The sequence below is a fragment of the Ambystoma mexicanum genome, chromosome 5q, assembly GCF_040938575.1.
Source record: "Ambystoma mexicanum isolate Mex_15411 chromosome 5q, UKY_AmexF1_1, whole genome shotgun sequence".
NCBI classification, from domain to species: domain Eukaryota; kingdom Metazoa; phylum Chordata; class Amphibia; order Caudata; family Ambystomatidae; genus Ambystoma; species Ambystoma mexicanum.
This window is the reverse complement of record NC_090933.1, coordinates 416,257,692-416,280,717: the sequence shown is the minus strand read 5'-3', so window position 1 is coordinate 416,280,717 and position 23,026 is coordinate 416,257,692. Positions and strand designations below refer to the sequence as shown.

Sequence of the window (23,026 nt, the reverse complement as noted above, 5' to 3'; positions counted from 1 at the left end):
GTACAGCCTCACGACGGGAGGAGATTAGAATAGCAGTTGACGCATACATGGCCCAATCCTCAACTCAGAGAGACCTTATAGTTCCTGCATCCGCAGGCAAGTCCTCTTTGTCTCCTAATCTGTGTGTGTGCCAACCCAATAGTGATGAATTAAGTAAGTGCGACTCAAGAAATTACAAAGATATGCCAGCCAATTTGAACAAAACATCTTGTGTAGGCTTGCATAACGTTGGTAAGACAACTGACGAATCAGATGGAAGGTCATGAAACAGAAATAGCCCAAATGATAAAATCATTGCTTCCTAACAAAACCAACGCTGAAACAAGTAAATCCCCATCGATACTTCTTAAGAAAAATATGCCAACATCTCAGGACAAATCACAAATTAAACCCATTTATCACAATTTGGGTTCATTGCTCCTGAGTTGTCGTCCTAAACCATATCCTCAATACACCCTAAACCGCCAAAGCATTCTGGAATTATTCTTTGATATTGATTCCCTGAATGACATCATCAGTTCGGACATAGAACAAGTTGAGTTTATAGCTGTGAATCAACAAAGTACTGGCAGACTATGGTTCCGGTCTAGAGTGATTAAAAATCTTGTATGCACTGCAAGAGGAGGTTTGCTATACAGGAGGGTGAAAGGCTTAGGTACGCACAGATACGCCATTGGGTGCTACAGCCGGGGGTCAGGCTCGCAGCCACACAATTTGGGAAATGTTTACTCTCCAATGACGGAGCGAAAGGGCTCATCTCTAATATATATAAAATTCTAGTTGCCGCAAAGGCAGGAACACAATGGGCCTACATGTGGGAATGGGAACGGGTCTTGGGACGCGAGATTGGTCGGGGGGAGTGGGAAAGGCTTTGGAGGAGAATACCTAAACTGGCCAGGGCGTCCCAATTACAAGAGTCATGGTACAAGATACTACTAGGGTGGCATTATACCCCTGCACGGCTTCATGGGTTTTACCCTACACTATCAGGGGCTTGCTGGAGAGGGTGTGGACTGGCAGGTACTGCAGAGCATATTTGGTGGAACTGCCCAAAGATCAAGCCCTTTTGGGGAGAAATACGGGAGGCGCAGGAACAGGCGTTTGGTAGGGATGATGACAGAACTCCAATGCAGATCCTCTTGGGTATACGTGACACCATGGGAGCTGGGGAAGATCGAGGAAGGGAGAAAGCAAAAGCAATTTTGACTCTGGTGGCTATGCAACTAATAGCGCAAAAATGGAAAGGACCTGAGGTACCTAGGTGTCAAGATTAGCTGAGGAAAGTCTGGGAAATCGTAGCTTTGGAATGTGCCACCTACGCCATGAACAGCAGGGTGCAGACCTTCGCGGCTGAATGGGGAGAAGTTCTGTCTGTGCTTAAAGATGACTTTAGGGCGATGTGGTGCCCGCAGCGTTTGAGACTATTGGAGCTACAATGAACTCGTAGATACAGCCTGGAGGGAAGGAGAATCTGTAAGCTAGTCGCTGAGGGGGGTGAGGGGGGTGGAGGCAGGGAGAGGGAGGGAGGGAGGGAGGGCGGAGGGGGTGTTCTTACTTTGACTGTTTTGTTGTAAAAATTGAATAAAAAGAGTTTACAAAAAAAAGAAATCTTGTATGGCAAGCAAAAGAAGTCCTATGCTCAATGGGTTTCTTAGTCATGTGTCAATCACAAGATGACACTATGTCAAATCTCTCCACAAAAGAAGGCCCAAAAAAAAATGTTACTTGGCGCCTCAGTAATGTTAACCAAGAAGTTGAATGTGATACAAATCAAAAATGCCAATGTCAATGTGATATAACAAAAAATTAGCTAGAGCAGAAGGATGCGATAGATGCAATATCCCTGGTCTCTTGGAACACATGTGGATTCAGTCATCTACTTGGAAACAAGGCCAATGCACTCCCTGACTACGACATCATAATGTTACAGGAAACATGGATTACGAATTCTATACTTTGGAACAACTATGAATTGCATGCCACTTTGGCCCTTAAAGGTCCTAGAGGCCGTCCCATGTGTGGCCTTCTCACCGCCACCAAAATTAGTGCAAATATTTCAATCATACATAAATATTCTCCAAATGATTATACTCAATTAACTATCGTGTCAATTAATTCCATCCTCTAGCCTCTAGTTAATCTTTACTGGAATCCTTTGCGAACTGAGGAGTCAGTGTTCATTACAAGTGTGTCAACTCTGTTAGATTATATCACCTCTGTGCCAAAAATAGAGCATACTATCATAGCGGACGATTTAAATCTTCATTGTCTAACAAAGTTGAAAGTCTCTGAACAAAATAGGAGAATCCTATGGAACCATTTAATGAAATCAAGAGGTTTCAATATGATGAATGGCTCTAGTCTGCAAGATTATCCTAAGAACACCTGGTCTCAAAGAGGGGCCAGTGGAATAATCGATTACATTTACATAAGTGCGTCACTTTCCTTATACCCTTCTGAATTTAAAATCTAACAAACGAGGAATAGTGATCATGATACGCTTTGCTTGCAATGGTTTATTCCTCATTGACAATTATTGGCCACTAAAACAAAATGGGGTCATTCTGTAATGACAAACAACAGTGGTAATAGAGTACGATGGACTGCAGACATCATTGCTCAATTTGGTATAACGTTCGAAGCAGCTTTTGACAATGCCCCCATAAATACAGTTTCCAGTTCAGTCTACCATGAAATACTGCAAAAGATGAGTCAAGCACACTCTAGGCAAAAACAACATGCTTCGAAATCACGTGTTTGATTCCAAAATTAAGGAAAGAAAAGCACTTTTCAGAAAAGAAAAGATGCAGGTGATGCTTTTGCCAACCTGTACCCGATACTTGAAGCTCAAGCTTCTAAAAACAAATTACAAAAATTGGATCCGACACCATAAAGCACAAATGCTACAAGTAGACGGAGAACATATGCTTGAACTCATTAAAGATAAGAACACTGCACGCATATGGAAAGTGATAAATGAGTCAACCTCGTCTCAACAATTTTGTAAACAAATCCAACATGTCTCAAAATCCACATGGGTAGACTGCTTTCAGAAAATCCTTACCCCACCTAAACAGGATGATAATGTACATACTAGAATTAAGATCTCTCCATTGCATCTTGACATTGACAGAACAGATATATTATACTATATCCAAACAATTAGCGCATCAAGAGCTCCAGGGCCTGATGGCCTGTCTAACTATATATTTAAACAACATCCGGAATTATGGGCTAACATTCTTTTCACCTTATTCCAGCAAATTAATTACTCTCGAACTCTTCCTTGCTCTTGGAAACATTCCATTATAGTTCCTCTTTATAAGAAAGGTAACCGAGAGAAACCAGATAGTTACAGGCCAATTGCATTGCTCGATGCGCCAAGAAAAATCTACACTAGAATTGTGTTAAAAGAATTGAACTCATGGATAAACTCAGATAATATGCATGATCCATTCCAAACAGGGTTCGTATCTGGGCTCGGAACGACCCCAAATATGTTGATTCTCAACATGTTAAGAGCAAAATATATCAACCAAAACCAAAATCTCTATATGGCATTTGTTGATTTCCGCAATGCCTTTGACTCTGTCGATCGGAGTTTACTATTCTCCAAACTAAGAAAATATGGTTGTCCTCTTTCATTGCAACGAATAATAGAAGAACTTCATTCCAACACAACGGTCCAAATTAGATTAACTATAGAAGGACTGTTATCCAAGAGGGTCAAATCGGAAAGAGGTGTCAAACAAGGCTGTATTCTAGCCTCAACACTCTTCAACCTATTCTTACTAGACTTGGGGATTGAATTTGAAAACGAGGAAAGTGACGCACCTAAACTAGGGACCCAAAAAATTAGATGGATCCTTTACGCAGATGATTTGGTGCTTGTTTCACAGACCCCTAGAGGTCTCCAGAAACTACTACAATGTCTAGAGAACTACATCAGAGCAAACAATCTCATAATTAACATGGAAAAAACCCAGGTGGTTATCTGCCAAAAGAATAAAAAAAAAGAAGGATACTAGACGATGCAAATGGACATTAAACAACCAAAATCTCTGCATAGTTTCTAACTATAAATATCTAGGCCTTTACTTTTCTGGTAGTTCAGAGCCTCTTTTGAAAACTTCTATTATAAGGTCCAAAATTATATCATTGGCCTCGCAAGCCTCTATCTTGATGCGTAAATATAGGAAATGTACACCAAATCATATAGCATTGTTCTACAAACAAAAAGTAATTCCCATAATGTTGTATGGGACCGAATCTGAATTACCTCATCCAAGAAACTACTGGGACAGGTACGAAAGTTTATTTTGGAAATCTGTCTTCAAACTCCCAAATTGTACACCTACTGCTCTGTTGAGACTTGAAATGGGCACCTTTTCAATCTATTGTCACGTAATGTGGAAAATGTGTTGCTTCTTCAGGAAGTGCTTGGTGGGTGCCTCTGAGAAAAATTTCCAAAAGTGTGGTACAAATGTGTACTCGAAATTTTAACTGAAGCTAATATTTCTCTACAATTGTTAATTCTAAATCCTTCCAAAGCGAAAAAAACACTGTTTCGATATGATTGGATTGTAACCCAAGGTATGTGCAAAAAACTGGTTGACTTCTCTACATTAATCTTTCTTCCCAAAAAAATGGGTATAATGGAGAAATATCTTCAAAAATGTCCTTCTCACTATGTGAGGTTACAAATGATAAGAACGCGCTTAAATCTCCATCCTACCTATGAAATCTTGGCTAGAAGGGATAATGAACTGAAGCAAAGTAAATTGTGTCGGTTTTGTAAAAACAATACGATAATTGAGTCTCTTACGCATTTAGTAGTGTGCTGCCCAGCTTTGGAAAACATTACGGCAAGCATATTTTAAAAATTTGCTGCAGCTTTATTGCTCTCATACGGAGGAAGAAATTTGGGGGCTTTTGATTAATAGTGAGCGCTCAGCCATATACATTGCCTTAGTCAAATTCTTATCTACCATTCTTATTAATTTGATTACCAAAAGTATAAAGAAGGTCTATTTTTATATTATGAAACAATTGTAATTTAAAACTATGAAATAATGAATTGTAATGTAATGATGGTATTAAGATTATACATATTTATATGTTTTGTACTAAAAATTTGAAAGGTTGAATTTCAGCCAAACAAATAAAATAAAAAAAAGATACTGGCCTACATCGGGGACAATGCATTGCCTATACTAGGTTGGTGTGGAAAATAAAGGATACATGGTGGTAAATAGTGCTAGAGGATCCACCCGATATAGCCATAGAGACATTTTATGATATGTCAGATGGTGGTCATGAGGTCTCCCGAATCTATGAACTAATGATGTCAAGGGTGGGGAAGGAGGTGCTCCAGCTGAGAAAGGACTGGGAAGATGAGGCTGGGGAAGTTATGAATGATGGGTTGTGGAGGAGGGTCCAGAGATACCATAAAAAGGTATCTACAAATATGCGGCTGCAACAAATCCAGTTCTATGTCACACATAGGGCATACTTGACCCCCCGGAGGAGGATTGCAAGGTTCAAGAATGCTGGGAGACAAACTTTCCCCAAATGCGGGGAGGAGGATGTGGGAATGGTACATATGTTCTGGCCATGCCCTGAGGTAAGCAAATTCTGGGGGGGAGGGGTGGCCCACCTCTTATCTGAGAAAGGGATTAAACTGGAGGTTCAATCTTTGTGGGCATGCATGGTGGGACGATTCCCTAGACCACCTAGGCTAGCACATGTTAGAAACTCAAGGACCTGGCCTACATACTGGCCAAGCGTAGAATCACCATGGGGTGGAAAGCAACCAATAGGCCTAGAGTGGAAGTATGGTGGCACAACCTCCAGATGTGGGTGGAAGTGAAAACAGTGGTATGGAGTGAAGCGGCCAATAGGGGAGGAGAAGAGGAAGCAGAGACCTTGAGAGCATGGAGGCATTTGGTAGCTACCTTATCAGATTCTGTCTCGACTGTCCCTGATGAGGACTTTCTGGAGGGTAAGGGGAGGGGGATGCCCCCAGAGGCAACAGCTGTATGAGGTGATGGAGAGTAAGCTCGGGGGTGGTGGGGGGAACAACAGTGGTTTAAACATGATACAAGATATGTTAAAACTGGAATTCACTGTTTGGTTTGTTTTGGTGGTTGTTTTTGTTGTTAAAACCAATAAAAATTGTTTAAAAAAAAAGAAAAATGTATCGGCACATGGAAATAAGCGTCCTGCAGATCTATTGAAAGCAGGCAGTCCTGAAATTCGAGAGTGTGGAGAATTTCTCTTAAGGTCACCATCCTGAACTTCTCTTTCCTCAGGAATTTGTTCAAGGCCCGAGATTCAGAATGGGACGGAGACCTCCTCCCTTCTTGGGTCCCAGGAAATACTGGGAGTACCAGCCCAATCCTCTCTGCTCGGGAGGTACCTCTTCCATGGCACCCTTCAACAACAGGGCTTGCAGTTCTTCCTGGATCTCCTGTCCCGGTTGGCTTGGAAGTGGTGGGGGTCTGTCCGCCGGTTTCCTTAAGAGCAGACAATAACCCCACTGCAGGAGCTACAGGGCTCACGCGTCAGAGGTAATCTCCCACCATTGGAACCAATAATCGGACAGCCGTCCATCAACCAATAAGTTGTGGGAGGGGAAATCAAAGCGGCTTAGAGGGTGGAGTCGCCCCGCAGCTGCCTCCTGGCCTCTGGAAGCCCAGCTGCCCATTTCGGGGCACGCAAAACGCTTCTGCCCCTTCCTGGCCTGCGGGAGCTGCGCCTTCCTGCCATAAGGCATGTAACGCCTGTAGCCCCTGCCCCTAGAGGCAAAGCTGAAGGCAGGCTTGGCCAGCTGCACAGCTAGGCCCAGCGATTTGGCAGCGATCTTTGACTCCTTAAGGTTTTCTAGGAGGGAAGTCAGCCTTTTGGACGAAAATAAATTCGCCCCAAAAAGGGCATGTCCAGCAATCTGTGCTGGACGTTTGGCCAAAAGACTAAAGATCGTAGACAGGCCTGTCTTCTCAGTGCCACAGCCAATCCCATTTAACGGAGTACGCAGTGGGCCACATCCAGGCCCGTTTGCAGTGACTGCCTGGCCACGGCCACAACCTCTTTCCCATCTTCCCACCAGCTGTACAAAGCAGTCTTGCAGCTCCCCTTCGGAGATGTATTGGGTTACCTGCTCTACTGCCTTCCAGAGGCCGAAGGAATATTTGGCAAACCCACAGGCTATGTTAGTGGCTTTCAAGGCCATGCTGCCAGATGTGAAAACTTTCTTCGCCATTGTATCTATTCTCTTACCTTCCCTGTCAACAGGCAGATTTGAGGTAGAGGACGCTGCCCTGGTTGAAACTGTGGCTGCCTGTACAACAAGACCTTCCGGAGAAGGGTGAGAAGACAAAAATTACGGGTCTACTCTTGCCGGCCTATACTTTCCGGTGATAATGGAGCGAACCGGAGTAATGGAGCAGGGGTGTTGCCACAGGGCAGCTACTGGATCAGCAATCAACGGGCTCAGTGGCATATGTCTTTCCGTAACTGGAACCTCGTCCAGGATGTCTGTCAATTCATAGTCCTGGGTTGGCACTGCCGCAGCATTGAGCCCTAAAGTGTTGACAACCCTATCCACTAGCGAAAAAACCTGGCATGGGTATGGGTATAAGGCTGGCTCTGCTGTAATTCCACATCCAGGAATGTGTCCAGCCCGCTGACATCATGGAGTCCTTGTGCCAACGCCAGGAGATCTGCCTGGTCGTCAAAGTAGTCAATGCCACCTGCCGCTGCATACACAGGATCGGTGTCACCTTGGTCATCTCCCACATCAGCACCGAAGATCGACAACATGGAGCCAAAGAAATCGGTCCGGGAGAGTGGGACAAAAGAACTATCGCCGACAGTCGGCGCCGAGGGCTTATCCCTCGACGTAATGATTGCCGGCATCAGAGACACCCGAATCCTGATGCTCCTGCAAAGGTCCCGGCATCAAGGGTTTAGGTGCCTTGCCCGGTGTTAAGCCCAAAGGGTTTCCCGACGCCAATTGCTTCAGCAAAGGGGCCTGCATGTGTTCAGGAATATCGAGTGCCGCTGCTCTGACCGAGGTCTGCTGCTTGGGGGGCATCGCTAACATTGTTAACATTTGGGTTTTAAACTCTTCCCACTCTTGTTGAGTGGTTGGCCCAGGCAAAGGCGTACTGCTTTCTGATGAGGAGTCAGAATAATGGCAGTGTAGGTGGCGCCTTTTTCTTGTGACACGATAAAGAGTGCCTCCTCAAGTGAGACCGCTTCTTCGTGTTATGCCAATGTTTCTATTTTATGGGGCTAGTCCCTTCAGTCTCGGCCTCAGAGAACCGGACGGTGGACTACACAGGTGATTTCGACAGCGGTGGCCCAACGCAAGTTTGGCTGCCCGCTCACACCCAGAAACTGAGGTATGGGGCGTAGTGACATGGTATATGTACGATGCCCTACGTCACATCCGGAGCCGAAGATTGAGCACCAAGCAAGACGGATTGATGGCCGAGTCGAGGTTTACTACGCCCCTATCAAAGTTTTTTTCGAGCAGCAGAGTTGGATGAGGATATGTACCAGATGAGGAATCTGAGGAGAAAGGCAATCCATTGAAGAGTGGCTTGGATGCTCCTCCAAGCTGTGGTGGGTTACTGAACCTGGTTGGCAGGCCTGGTTCCCTTCTACCAGGTACTGCGACACGGAAGAGTGGTATTGTTGCTCTTCCCAGTTGTAGGGGTCCCTGCTGGTTCATTTCCATGCTAGGCACTGCTTCTCACACAAAGTTCCTTAGCAGTTTCAAAATATTGGTCACCGACCCTTCTCTCAGATGTATAGTATTGCTCAATTGAACCCGGTGTACTCTTTCAGGTTTTCTCAAAAGTCTCTCTCCTGTTCAAAGGGTTCCTCTCTGTATCCCTTCTCTAAGGGCTGCAGGACTGCTGCACCCTATCCGGTTCAAAAACCACTGTCTTGGCCACCCATGTACCTGTATGGTCTTGGCCGAAACACAGTAGCTGCTCACGGGGTCTCCGATGTGTTCCCCGGCTCTCTTGATAACTTGGAGGAATGCCGGGTCTGCCGACACGGCTCTGCAGTATTTCTCCCTCTGCACTGTAAGCGGCTTGCCTGGACCATGCGGTCCCATGGTGTGGCTCTGCTTGCGGGTGGCTCTCCATGCCTCTGATTTCTCGTTCGCTCCTCTTGGCCCATGGGGGCTGCCTCTCCAGTGTCTCTGTGCTTGGATCTGCCAAAGCAACTCTCCTCCTGGATTTGGCTGCCCCTGTGGCGACTTTGCAGCCGGGAAGTGTGGTCTCACCCACGTACTACTCCTGCACCTCCGCTTGGGTCTCTGCTCGCCTCCTCTTCGGTTTGGCTTCAGCCCCTCTGGCCCATCTGTCATTTGCAAAAGGTCCCGGGTCCTCTCCACCTTTCAAACATGATAGCTTGCTGGGCCCTCACCCCTCCTTGGAGGATCTCTCCATTTCTCCTTTCATTGCCGGCTGGCAAGGGTTCCTCGTCTGTTTGGTGGGTGCACTGGGCCACATCCCCTTTCCAGCAGAGCACAGCTTCCCTCCTCCTGGCTCCACGAGGGAAGGAATGACACTACACACTACTTCCTGGTTTCCCTCTTCTATTTCTACTGAGGTTGTCCAATAGGAAGTCGGAAACCACTATACCATTAACTGTAGTTCACCTTAGTACTCTCTATGCTTCTGCACCTTTTCCTCGTCTCAGTGGTTGTTCGCAGTATATCTTTCAACTCCTCCCTAATCTTTCCTCTACTTCATTGGTTTTCCAGAAGTACATGGGATAGCAGGGTAGGGATGGAGAGAGTGGGGGGTGTAAGAGAAGTGTAGTTAGGCAGCTACTGCGTTCTCCCTCAATAGTCGTCACTGGTCCCATAGGGGGTTCCTCTCTCCATGAGATCCCCCAGCTGAGTACCAGCCCCAGGGGGACTATCGGATAGCAGCCTCACCTCCTTGGCATAATGGGAAGGGGCTCCCCCTACGGAAGCAGGGACGACATCCTGGGATTCGTCACACAATCTATCTCAATTGACCACAAAACTAATTAGCTCTCCTAATATATACTTTTCATATTAAAGTCAAAAAATAATGTTTCTGTTTTCAAAGTTGTCGATAAAATGTTTAGAAATAGGTGTACTTTTTCTATCATCCTTTGGAAAGATTTGGATAGCAAAGAGAAAAGAGAGCAAAATAACTGAGAACCAAGATTATTTAAAAAGAAATGTTATGTTGCATCACAATTCTAGCCTTATATAATCATAATGTAATGTTTTAACATACTGAATAAAAATTAAACATTAGGAATACTGTTTTACCGTAAAACTAGTTTTTAAGGACTTAGTGTCAACAGTTGTGTTGCTGCCAATAACCCTTTGTTCTACTCTCAATTTTCAGGCAGCGTTGCAATGTTTTGCTACTTTTGGCCCTTCTTTGGCAGAAAGAGCACCAGGAAGATCGCAAGATAGAGGTTTTTGGGACCATGGCAGCTCAAAAGCTACATCAGAGGAGGTGACACAATTGAAACCGAGATAAGAAGAAGCTAAATGCATCTTCCTAGTGCTCTTTCTGCCAGTGAAGTGCCAATAGTAGCTTCGGATTCTGGCTCCCTATCATGCCAATATGTTCTCTGATACAAAACGAAGTTCCCTCATGGTGCTTGCAATACATCATTTGCCACATACATTTACAACAATAAGTACAATGGTAAGATACCTTTAGGAACTGTAAGAAAGACATGGTATGAAAGTAAGACAGACACAAGTGATCACAGTTCAAGGGTGTTTATTAAACTGTAAAATGGGTGAGAAACGTTTAATCTAAACTTAAATCTAAGATGGGAGCAAGCTACAACCATCAAATAATAATAATGATACAGTCCTAGTGGAGTCTAGTCAAATAAAAAGGGCCTATACTAAGAAAACCTATTGCCAATTGTTACTGCTATGCTACAAAATAGTGTGGGGTAATGTTTCACAAGAAAAGAAAGAAGTATTCACCAAATGATACTCGGGATGTTATGGCCGGGGGTCTCCCTTGAGGTCGCCTTCTTGAGGAAATGGACCTTAATGTCCTCAGTCTCACTGAGACATGGTTCACGGCCAGCTCTGTCATCAGATTTGACACAATCCTACCTGACGGCAACAAGATCCTGTCCATGCCCAGGCCCAGCCGTGCTGGTGGGGGTGTTGCCCTTATCTTCCCTGAGTGGATTCCTGCCTCTGTCACTCCTATGCAGACCTACTCCTCTTTTGAATGCCTTGTCTGCCGACTCTCTCTCTCTCTCTCCTAGCCATTCCCTTACTGTGGCTACTATCTATCAGCCACCCAGTCAGATTTCCTCCTTCCTCTCCGAGTGGGCGGACCTCTCCTCCTCACTCTTGGCCTCAACCACTCAACTCCTCTTTCTTGGAGACTTCAACATCCACCTGGATGCCTCCTGTCCCCCCTCTGGACACTTTTGCGACCTCTGCGACACTCTCTCACTCTCTATTCTCCCGTCTGGGCTGACTCATTCTGCAGGGCACACTCTTGATGCTCTGATCTCTTCTGACCTTCCCCTCTCCGTCCCTCTCTCCACTCCTCTCTCCTGGAGTGATCACTTTCTCCTATCCTCCCACCTCACCCTCCCTAGCCCTCAGGAAAAGCCACCTTCATCACTGCGACCCTCCTTCTCGGTCATCCGACTCATGAAGCGCGTGTCAGTTGAGGCTTTCGCTGCCACCTTCTCATCCTCCCCTCTCCCTTCGGCTGACTCCCACCCTGCACAGCCCTCTCCACTCTGCTTTATCTGATACTCTTGATATCCTTGCCCCTGTCATGAGAATCCGCCTGAAGCCCAAAGCCAAATGTAGCTCCTGGTATGACTCGGATCTCGTCACCCTAAAACGCAAGTGCAGGGTGGCAGAGAGGAAATGGCGTGCTTCATGTTCATCCTCTGACAAACTGGCCTGCACCCTGCTCCAAAGGCAATACCGGCTCTCTGTTCTCACCAAGAAGAGAGCCCTTATCCAAGGCCACATCTCTGCGGCATCTAACAACTTGGCTGAACTCTTTAAAAACTGCAAGGAACTGGCCAACCCTGCTGCAGTCTCTACTTCTCCTGTCCCCTCCCAGTCCCTCAGCACGGCACTGGCTTCTCACTTCATTTCAAAAACTCAGGAAATCCTGTCCTCACTCTCCTCCTATCACCTCCCTCCCTCTATTCCCTGCTCTTCCTCTGGCCCTTCTGCAGCCACCCCTCCTCCCTCCTTCTCTGCCTTTCCCCTCTTCTCTGCTGACAAGGCTTCCAGACAAGTCCGATCTATGAAAGTCTCATCAAAAAAGGTTCACCCCTGTTCCTCCAAAACTATCAAGGACCACATTGACTCCCTGGCTCCTGCCCTGGCTGACTTCTGCAATCACTCCTTCGCCTCTGGAGTCTTCCCATCCCCCTTAAGCACTCCCTTGTGCACCCTCTTCTTAAGAAACCCTCTTCCGACTACTCCTGCCCGGCTAACTATCGCCCAATCTCCATCACTCCCTTCCTGGGCAAGCTCCTGGAGAAACTGGCCATCTCCCAGCTTAATTTCCATGCTGAATCTGTTGGTTGTCTTCATGACCATCAGTCTGGCTTCAGAGCTGCCAGAAGCACGGAAACTGCTCTCCTGAACATCCGTGAAGACCTGCTCTCCAACCTTGACTCTAATACTCGGTGTGTTCTCATCTAGCTCAATCTCTCTTCTGCTTTTGATACTGTCAACCATGCCATCCTGCTAAACCGTCTCCGTGATAACCTGGGTATCACTGGTCAGGCTCTGGTGTGGCTGACCTCTTTCCTCTCCAATCGACCCTCCCAGGTCCAACTGGGGTCCTTCCTCTCTGACATCTTTTTCTCTACCTGTGGTGTCCCCGAGGGATCTAACCTCTCTCCCTGGCTGTTCAACCAATATCTAGCACTCCTTGCCCACGGCATCGCCGCTCTCTGCCCCAACTTTCAGTGCTATGCGGATGATACCCAGCTCATTTTCATGCTACCCTCGGCCTCCTCCTCTCCTTCCCTCATCTCTGACTGTCTGCTATCCAGGAATGGTGTGCCGCCAATGACCTCTGCCTTAATGCCAGTAAGACTGAGATTCTATTCATCGGCACACCCACTCCCTCCTTCCCTGCAGCTCTCTGGCCGGCCTCTCTTGGCCCTCTTCCTGCTCCTAGCTGCAAGGCAAAAAACCTCTGGGTCATCTTCGACTCCACACTCTCCTTCTCTCCTCACATATCTGACGTCTCTAAGAAGTTGCACTACCAGCTGCACCTCCTCAGAGGTATTCTTCCTTTCCTCTCCTTCCCCCAGAAGCTCATTGTCTCCAGAGCCCTGGTTCTTTCCAAGCTGGACTACTGTAACAGCCTCTATCTAAATCTGCCTGCCTCTACTCTCTGCCCTCTGCAACTCATCCAGAACAGGACTGCAAGACTTGTCCTTGGGCCTCAAGTCCAGGGACTGTATCTCTCCAGGACTGAAATCTTTGCACTGGCTCCCAGTGGCTGCGAGGATTAAGTTCAAAACCCTCTGCATTGTCCATAAGGTCTTGTGGGGCTTGAGGCCAAAATACCTTCAACTCTCTCTTCTTAAATATCTCCCTTCTCGAGCTCTTCGCTCATCCGCCTCCAACTCCATCAGGGTCAGCCGCTTCTCCAAGCAAAGAGTTGGGGGTAGATCTCTCCGCGGCAGGGGTCTCCCTCTGGAACAGCCTTCCTGCCTCCCTGAAACTTGATGAGAACCATCTCCAGTTCCGGAAGCACCTCAAAACCTTCCTCTTTGCTTCTGCTTTCTCTCCCCCTCTTCCCTGCTAATTCCTGACTGAAACTGCACTGAATCTGCAACTGGGCCACTTTCACCGATCTCGGTCCCTGGCCCAGCCACTCTCCCCCTTGCACTGCTTCCCTGGGAACCCCTGCACTGTGGGGACTGTCTCTGTATCCCTATAGCCCCCCCTTCCCAGCACTTGTCTGCATTTACCTTGCACTTGCCACCAGCTGGCCCTTATTATTTATCTTGTTATTCTACTACCCCTGTACTGCACTTTCCCCTCTCCCTTTCCCTTCCCCTCTACCCATGCACTTGCGCGATCTGAATGACACCTGGCCTAGTAAGATCGTTGTCTGTCTTCCCTTTGTCCCCCCTCCCTTCCTCGTCGCGCCTTGAAACACTTGTGTATAGGCGCGTTACAAATGCCATATCATATCATATCCCTTGCCCACGTTTTTTAGCACGAACAAGGCCGTACTCCTGAGCACCGCACGCTCCTGTGTTTCTCTGTCACAAGCTTACAGTTCCTTTTCTCTATATCATGGCCTTCTGCTTTCAAGTCTCTTCTCATGCAAAGTTTCTTGCTTTACAGGGCCTGATATGCCAAAACAACAAAACGAACAGTTCCTTCTGGTAACCTTCACGTAGGGTGATTACTCTTCACCCTTGGATCCCCCTAAGCCGCGCTCCGATCCTCCTCTTAGTGGTTAGCCTCCCTCAATCGGGCTCAGACCAACCCTTCACTGTGGACATCCCTCAGTGGGGTTCATTCTTGTCGTCACAATGTTGTTCACGTAGCTTCTTCACACTTTTCTCTTGGCGTCCCTCAGTCGGGTTCACCATCGTCTTTCACTCAAGTTCCTTATTTGTAATATTGAAAAGTCTCAATGTCTTATTAAACAACCACCTTTTAGTTAGGTCCCCATCATCCGGGCTCAGACCTTCCACAGCACTTCCCAACTTTAAACAAAGACTTCTGAAGGGTGATCACGTCTCGCTGGGTCACTTTGTTAGTGGTGGCAAGGGCATGTTTATTCACAACTCAATCAGTTTGCCTGCCGTTCCCCCTCCGCCGGGCCCACGCCTGTCTCACAATTCCCTCAGTAGCAGGTTTACAATCCTACAATCAAACATTTGCAACATGTCAAGGACTTTCGATTGTACAAGGGATTTTGATTGACCTGTGTATGACCAGCTTGACACCTCACGTCGGCCTTCCCTATGGCGTCTTGGTACTGGTATTTTCTGTATACTTTTAGTTAAAAATTGTCTCTGCTCAGGAGAGGGATACCAGTTAGAGATCTCCGAACAAGCGCCCACATGGCGCCGGACCACTCTATCTCTGGTACCAAGTTCGCTCACAAATGATCTGTGTCTCTTAATCTTCTTAATGTTGCCACTGCAACCTTGAGTCTAACACAGTCCGGCCCACTATCAGGTTCTTCCGATTCACTGGCTGTGCTGAACTCGTTTGCGTTTCACTTGCTGCTAGAGTCACGGACGGTACACTGTGGCAACCACGTCTCCCCACCCTGGCTATCAGTGTGTGAGGTTCCAAGTACCGCTGACATCCGTCACACCATTTACCAGCTGCGATTCCCGGTCTCTTGTTTCTTTTGTTGGAGGCTTTGCGGGTCTGGGTTGAAAAGGGCAAGGGCAACCCCCTCCTTGACATCCTGTCAGGTCTCGCTGTCTTTCTCCTCCGTTTGAACTGAATTGCCGTCCTGGAATAGCTGTTTTCTCGTGCATTCGGCCTTGCTCAGAGTTTGATCTTGTGCTCTGCTGTTTATCCTAGTGGGGAAGGGAAAGGGAAAGGGCAGTCAGGTGTGTGTAGTTGTCGGCAATTGCCTGACTCTACCTGACATGTCCCAACACAAGGATCTGGCAAACGGCTCTGATGTTTGTCCATTGTCGCTCACAGGGTAAGAAAGTGTTCATGTTGGAAAAGGGGGGGGGAGTAGAGTTTCTAGGTATCCTACTGGACAGGATGGGGAAATGGTGTCATAACGAAGGGGATACTGCGTCTCTCCGTTCGGTGTCCCACTTCCACTCCCCGAAGACCCCTCATCCAGGTGATCCTCCCACAATGGTCCACCCCCAGGAACTGGATCCAAAGGCGATGGCAGTGCCCTGGCCACCTGAGAGAGAGATTCCTGGAGACTAGCGGGTGAGACACCTTCTGATTTCTCACAGTCACCATTCTGAATATGCCCTTTTGACGGTTTAAGTCGAGCAGCCGCAAACAGAGAATGTGTCCCTTCTTGGAGAAAAATACTGGAAATCCATCACTCGCCCTTCTCCAAAGCAGGCACCAAGGCTCTGAAACCATTTGATAGGAGTTGACAAACATCTTCCAGCAGGAGGATATCTGGCGGAGGTCAGGTTACAGAAGGTGGCTTTTCCTTGGAGTGTTGAAATAACCGGGGTAATATCATTAAGAGAACTACAAGGCCCAGGCATTGTAGGTGGTGTCCTTTCCACCTGGAGGACAGATCCCTGGGGACAAGTAAGTGAGACACCTTCTGGTTTCTCACAGTGCTCTCCAGCTAAGATAAACATGGAGCTTGCTTTCTCTATACACAAGATTTAAACCACAAACTCTTCCCATAGAAAACATGGGCAACTTCACCTAAATATTGAGATAAGAACAAAGTGATATTATCAGCAACACAAATGTTAGCACTAACTCCAATCAATGAGAGTGGCATAATCTAGCCACATTCATAACTACCAGAATGATAGGATTGCGATTGTGTCAAATAATGAACAATTGCAGTACAAACTACAGTTATCTTTTTTTAGTGGATATTGTACACTATAAGAAAGAGTATTGAAATGCTAATAATTTACTTTTGGAATATGCGCACTGACGCACACAGACAATTAGTATTACTGTGTGTAATTAGCCAGTGTATAGGTGGCATGCAGAGTCCTTAAGGCCAGGCTGTCAGAAGCAAACACTTTTCGGCCAAAAGCATACTACTTGTTGCTTTCCTATCTGGGGACAAGTGTTGAAATACAGTTAACTTCGAGGCTACAGCAGATGCCTGACCACATCAGATCTCTGTACACGGGGGCATGGATAGGAATCCTGTATCCGTGGGGGCTGGACAAAGCTCCTTATCAATGTCATGATCCACAGCCCATATAGAGACTAACATCAACCACATGGTCAACAGCGGGGAAGCTACTGCCAGATTAAAATGCAGAAGTGTCTTTTTCGGGGGACTCTGGTACAGAACATTGTAAAGTCAAACTGAACCACAGTTTTTTGCTGATGCAGACATGCACAGGGTATCAACAATCTTAGCAATTGTTCCCAAAAAATAAGCAAGAGGCTTGCCATGTGCAGAGGCCTGTATGTAATCCAGTTAAGGGGAGATGTCTAGACAATTGGCGTCCGAAGGTCAGAAGCCAAATCGGTGAGAACTCCCTTCCTGTAAAATTACTCTGGAAAATCCTCCACTTTTCCCAAATATAAGGGTTCCATCCCAAAAGCGTTGAGCTCACCCTCTTTATCGATAATCTGATACATTTTTGAAAAGAATTGGGCCCTTGTGTGCTGAATCGAAATTCTGGTGAGTTTTTTTTCAAATGTTTAGAGTGTTGGCGTCATGGCTACTATAATGCCCATAGGCAGAGCCCACTGGCTTTGGAAAGGAGAAGTCTCAGGTGTTGGCACCGGAAACCAAGACAACAGGTGTGTGGCTGTGGTTGAAATAGGTGACTCTGGTCAGCACGTTGGCTCTTTGGCTCCGCTGCTAGAGGCGGGACAGAAGCTGCTGGGGCTTTGGCAAAGATGCCCAACATCTGTTGCCTGAATTCCTCCCTCACGTCCGGTTTAGTAGATTGAGTAGGGAACAGTAGCGTTAACAGTGGGGAGTCTCTAGAAGGTTCATCTTCATTGCTGGAAGGGGAGGATGAGGAGGAATAATGGCACCCTGAAAGTTCCCCAGAGGACGAGACGACTTGCGATGCTTCTTTTTCTTCTCTTTTTTTTTTTTTTATTATTGTGTTTATCCATCTTTCTGGATTTTAATAAATGCTTGATTTTGCTTTGATTAGACGGTGACTTTGGCAGACGCCCCTTGTAAGCACTGCTCTAAGGCGACTTGTAAGATTTTTGCCGCTGCAATAGACCAGTTTGTCTTCTGGCCGCTGATTAGACGAGCCCACCATATTTCCTCTTCACTCACAACGTGGGTTTCCAGGAGAGGGAGTAGATAGGCTTGACGAGCGTGTTCAGTCCCAGGGCATTGGAGTAGCAGATGTCTAATTGTTTCTGTGTCAGCTTTGCATAGGCGGCAGGTTTTGGAGGGAGACTGACCTCTCAAGAACAGGATTTCGTTGGTGTGTAGCAAGTTTAAGCGGGCTCTTAAGAGGAATTGCCGTAATGGTTTGCTTGGGAATCTTCTGAGTAGTTGTGTTGTTTGATTTAGCTTCTTTGGGGAATGAGGAAAAAGAGCCAGTGTTTTGTTTCCTTTGGCACGCTCTTGGGTGTCAATCCAGTCTGCTTCTTCCAATTTTTTTTTATTTTATTGGGGTTCTTGATAAGGTCTTCGTTGGAGCAGCCAATTTCGGTCAACTGCGATTGTATCTGCTCGGCCCATTTGACAATCAGCCTACAGGTGCCTGCTTTGATCTCCAGATCTATTAGGTTGTAGAGGCGGGGCGCGTCAGGAAGGATTGTTTTCCTATATAGGAATATGCTCGCTAGGTTCACTTTGGCACTCAGTGAAGAGAGGCGCAGTTCACGCCTGATTGCTTCGATCTGGGTGGAGTTCGGGAGATTCAGGACTGCTTTCCAAAAGAAGCCTTCGAGTTTTTTCCATATTGTCATTGGTATGGCTGGCATCGCCTCCGCTCCATACGTCAAGACAGGTATCACCTTGGCTTTGTAGAACCTTATCATAGGTATCAGTGAGAAGCGACCAAACTTTTTATCCAGAAGACGGGCTTGGGAGGTCAGTAGTCTGGCTTTCTTCCAAAGGTCTTTTTGCATGGCTGAGTCTGTAGGAGTGCTGTCTATTATTATTCCCAGGTATCTGAAGTTTTGCACTGTTTCGACGTTGACTTTTTCCAGGCTCCAGTTGAAGCGCTTCAGTCTTCTGGGTTTTTTTTCCAGTATGAGGACTTTTGTTTTTGCTTTGTTTATAAGAAGGTTTGCCTGCTTGATGTAGTCAGCCAGGTCCGTCATTTGTCTCTGGAGACCGATTTCTGTTCTGTCCAGTAAGGTGATGTCATCGGCATATAGCAAACGTGCTGTTGGTACGTTGCCTATTTTGGGGGGGAATGATCTGGAACTCTTGTTTATTTCTTTCAGGTCACCAATGAAGGTTATGAAGAGTTCCGGTGCCAACGGGCACCCCTGTTTCACACGTCGATTGGTCGGAATCTCTCCGGAGAGTAGGCCCTGCTGGTTTAGCTTGACCCTCATGGTGGTGGCCTTGTGGAGGGCTTTTATTGGGGCGAGGATGCTCGGGGGGCAATCCCATGCTGTTAACTTCTCCCATAGCTTTGTTCGATCCACCAGGTCAAATGCTTGCGATAGGTCTATAAACGAGAGAAAGACTCTCGATGTGGATTGAATGGTCTTGCTTTTGATAATGCTCAGTAGCATAATGTTTACCGTGGCGGATGAGTTTTTCTTAAAGCCTGCTTGAAATGGGTCTGCACACGGAGCTGCCCTCGCCCATTTTTGGAATCGTTTTAGCAGCAGTGACCCGTATATCTTCCCGATTGTGGCCAGGAGTGCGATTGGTCGGTAGTTCTGTGGGTTTGACTTCGCTCCCTTTTTGTAGATAGGGACCACTGTGGCAGAAGTCCAGGACCTCGGGATGGTTCTAGTGGTTGAGCAGTTGCTGAACACCTGGCTGATGAAGGGGACCCAGTTTTCAGCGTGGGATTTCAAGTCGGTGTTTGTGATCCCGTCTGGGCCGGGTGCTCGCGAGGCTTTGAGTTTTCTGAGTGCGTCTTGGATGTCTTCTTTATAAGAAACGTTGACCCACTCTGATTCAGCCTCAGCTTGAATTGAGGACGATGCTGATGGTGGTTCCTGAAACAGATCGGTGAAGTAAGTTTTCCAGTTTTCTTCACTTACTGCGTTGCAGGGGCTTGTTTGGTATGCATGGCCCGCTTGGTTTAACAGTTTCCAGAATTCTCTGGCGTCTTTTCCGGCCCCCTTTTTCAACATGGCTTCTGAGTCGTTTTGATATAAGGTTATGCGGTAGTTTTTTATCCAGGCTTTGTATTTTTTCGTTTCCACTGTCAGTTCTTCTTGCATGGCTTCCGAGTAGTTAGTTTTGATCCGCCTTCTTAGTCTTCTCAATACTGCCCTTCTTTCCACCACCTGTTTGTCGAAGTTATGGGATTTGGTCACGACCGTGGATTTTGTCCCTTTTGAGGTGACTTTGAAGGGGCTTAAGAGTGGTTGGTAGTCTGGTGATGGACCGCCTGCTCTATATTTTGATGTTAAATGGGCGATGCGTTCTTCCGTTAGTCTGAGGCGGGTCCCTTGGTTGTTGCTTTCGACCGAGTAGCCCGTCGAGGTGTTATTTCCTCTGAATGAGTACCAGGAGGCTTGAAGTAAGTTGTGGTCACTCGCTTCGGTTTCGATCACGTCGAAAGAGGACATCACCATCTGAGTTTCTGGGGATATGAAGATGTAGTCTATTGTAGCAGGCTTATTCATTCTTTCCCATGTCGGGAGTCTGTTTGGGTTGGGAAATAGCTGGGCCAAATTGAGAAGCCCTCTTGACGCCAACAAGTCGTTCCATTGGGTTCCTCTGTCTTCAGATTTGCTCTTTCGGTTCGCTGCTCTTGGCCATGCCGTTCTTGGCTGGCAGGTTGCGTTTAAGTCTCCGCATATTATTATGTGGGCTGTATTTTCATCCACACAGAGGGAGTCGATTGCTGTTTCGATCAGTTTGAGGAACTTTCCGTCCAAAATTACTTGAGGGTTCCAGTACACCACGATGATTCCAAGGATAACCATCAGACCCGCGTCTTTGTTTGGCTTATCTCGTGCTGGTTTATTGTCCCATGACAATGTGGCGACCAGGTGATGTTTCGAGGTTACTAGAACTTTTGATATGCTGATTCCGCTGCCCGCTCGGGCCGCCAGGAGAATTCCTGATGATGGTCTGCCAAGGTGGCTTTTCGCAGCCGGCGCGAGCACAATTTCAAAGCCATCAAGAGCTGGAACCTCCGTAAGCCAAGTTTCTTGTAGGGCCAAGATGTCAAACTGCCCTAGGTTGATTCCTCCTCTTTGCGTCAGATGTTTGAACCCACACGTGTTCCAAGATCCTAGTTTGAGGATGTTAGCTGCAGTACCGGGGGATTCTTCTCCGTTCGCCCGGTCCGGCCCTGCTGCGGGGGCCTCGGGTTGCTATTTTTTTTTCGAGGATAGTGAAAAAACGTTTGGCAGCCTGGACCAGAACGAAGTCCTTGTGTTTAGATCTCTTTCAAGTCACCTTTGTGTATGCTGTTTGTCCTCTCTGACAAAGTCTCTGACAAAGTCCCCTGGTCTCACTCTGGGGACCTGCATTAAGGTAACCAAGTATACTGAAGAGCTCCCCAAGCTTGTGGTTGATGGGCCTTAGGCCATATGTAGAGGGTACCCATTCACACTCAGATGGTCCTGTTTTAGGGCAGAGGCAAGTCACAATGCACCAACTAGGTCCCTTTAAGTGGCCCAGACCACCTGCAGTACCGGCACACTTGGCTCCCCTTACACAGGAATGCCATAAACCGAGTGAAAGTGGGTCAGCTGAATTAAGAACAGATGGGATCAGGCAATCCATCCAAGCGGAAGGCTTAGCATGTGACAACCTGAGAGATGACCACCCAAGAGGAGGGACTAGCCATCCCAAAGTCCTACATTGGGATTGCATTTGGATTGGGAACCATCCTCAAGGATGGGGCCCATTAGTCCATCCCTTCACCAGCTGCTTGAAGAAGGAGACACTTAAGTAATGGGCCAATTTCAAGTCCAATGGCAGGGCTGTAGACCATCCCAGGAGGCGGAGCCCAATACCAAATTCCCATCCCAGCTGATAAAACGGTATTACCCAAATTGACCTTTTACAATTGACCTTTTGCACAATTGACCCAATTATAGTGGTCCTAATTGACCTTCTGCACAATTGACCTTCATATTATTTTAGTTATTTTATATATGTATTGGGTTGGTTTTGGATTATAAATAATATAAGGGGATTGGGTGGGGGGTTTGCGCGGGGTTCTCCCCCACATATATGTCCTAATTGACCTTCTAAATTAGGTCAATTCTCCCGAGGTCAATTTTCCCGAGGTCAATTGTGAAAAGGTCAATTGGTATACAACTGACGAAACTCCATTCACTTTCACCAGAGAGGCTGGGAGGCGGAAGGCCAAATGATCGGTCTGAGATTAGAAGTGATGGAAAAATTTGCTGGAGACCGAAGGAAGAAGACAGGAGCTATCCTTGGACACAGCTTAACCAGAGAGCAGGAGCCTCTGGAGGGGTAGCAGAGCCCCAAAGGGTTCCAAAATGCTGGAGTTTAAGAGCTAGAGGACAGACCCAGAAGACCAGACTGGAGAGCCAACAGAACTAGTACTAAAGATAAGGAGTGAAGGGGTGTTGGCAAAAGAGAGTAAAGGTCCTCAGGGAGAGGCAAGTGCCCAAAGAGATGAAACAGGTGAAAGTGGAATAGATCTGGAGGGTGGGGAAAGATGTGCCCAAAGTGTGAACAAGGTGATAAAGAAGAGGATCTCACAAGCAGAGATAAATGCGCCCAAAGGGCCGAAAGATGAGGGAGAGAAAGAGTTGTTAAGATGATACAATTGTACCCAAAGTGGCGCAGTAGGTGAGAAAGAAATCTCTCCACCTGAGATAGTTGAGCCAAAAGGGTTTGAAATAGGTGGCAGTAGTGAACAACATTGGCAAGGAGATTGCTGTGAGCAAAGAGGGTAGGTAAGAGAGAAGGAAAACCAAAACTGCGTGGGAGAAGGGGCGAAGAAAGTGGCGCAGTGAGAGGGAGAATGGATACAATGACAGAGAATGATAACCCGTCCCCTGATTGTGCTGGTACTAGAGAGCAAGGACTTGCAAGGTAGAGAGTTCCTTGTAGATTACACCAAGGGAATCACTGCAGTCTCTCACCACAGTGAACCAGCAAGGTCAAGTGAAAAAGGAGATGGAGAAAGTAAGGGGAGACAGTCCCATGAAACCGAAGAATACCCCAAATGGAAG

The 23,026-nt window shown here is 46.9% G+C and overlaps 1 protein-coding gene across 4 annotated transcripts in view; it reads right to left on the bottom strand.

The window, feature by feature from the left end:
• Positions 1-23,026, bottom strand: part of RMC1 (regulator of MON1-CCZ1) — a 1,737,150-nt gene that overhangs the window by 357,863 nt on the left and 1,356,261 nt on the right. The gene's annotated exons all lie outside the window — the stretch shown is intronic.